This window comes from Trichinella spiralis (assembly GCF_000181795.1).
Source record: "Trichinella spiralis strain ISS 195 chromosome Unknown Scfld8, whole genome shotgun sequence".
Taxonomy (NCBI): domain Eukaryota; kingdom Metazoa; phylum Nematoda; class Enoplea; order Trichinellida; family Trichinellidae; genus Trichinella; species Trichinella spiralis.
In genome coordinates this window covers 916912-918070 of record NW_003526947.1, presented here as the reverse complement: position 1 = coordinate 918070, position 1159 = coordinate 916912, and positions in this window count along the sequence as shown.

Sequence of the window (1159 nt, the reverse complement as noted above, 5' to 3'; positions counted from 1 at the left end):
TGTGGTGGATTCGGATAACGTAGTCACGCTTCATGGGAAGGCACATTTACATTGTCGAAATAAGGATAGAATTATAACAGCACTTTATAAATTTTCGCAATAGAAACTGTCCATACCAACAATGCAGAACCGACAACGACTGCAACACACCGCGATGTGTAAACGCTTTTCTTCCAGCAACACTTCTTCTGTACGCAAAATGATAATCAAGTATTATTTTACGGTATTTGTGTGTTGTTTTCTTCTATTGCTTACAGGTTCCTGGTTTCACGGAATTATAATTGTTAATATCATCGATTTTTTATTAGGATTCTGTTAATTAAATTATTTTACTATGATTGGTGAATGAATGGCGGTATTAACCGTAAAATCAAGCCGAACTGACATTCAGGTTCTTTCAGCGATATAGAAAGTAAATTGAGATACATCATCTTAGAAGGTATATTTGCATATACAAATTAATATGAATAATACACTTTTTATGAACTTGGTGGCCGATAGTACAAAAAGTTTGCTTCTTCCTGATCTAACTGAAGCAAGACTAAAAGCACCGCACATCCTGTGCAGCAATAAAGTTGGAATGTATCTTAAAGTTTTTCACTATTTATTGAAAAAGATAAAACTGCAAGAATGTAGCCTTTTCCGGCAATCAATATACTGCCTATGAAAGCATATCATCTACAGTATAAGAGATCAAAATAACAATCAAAGTTTTATTTCAAACAGAACAAAAAAATAACAAAGCATTCATATAAAACATGTAACATCATATTTGTCGGCCAAATATCAATTTATCCATTTCCTGCATAGGCGGACAACTCATAGATGGATTCGACGCTTGGCAACGTGTAGACAGTATCCAATAAAATTCAAATTTCACATTCAGATATTTTTTGAAATATACGCAATAACAGTTTCCATTATATATTCAACAATTCAACACAAATAACCCTTATAATTGTAAACAATTTAAGGGCTCCAACAGCTATTGATAGATATTCGCTTCTTTTCATGTTTTCATTCACTTCTCCAAGCAAAAAATTTTTAGATCCCAATTCATTCATGCGCTTAACATATCGTGCATCCGTTGAAAAACACGGAGCAAAAAAACTAGATCATCTCCTGCATTACAAATCGAAAATACCGCATCACGACTGAA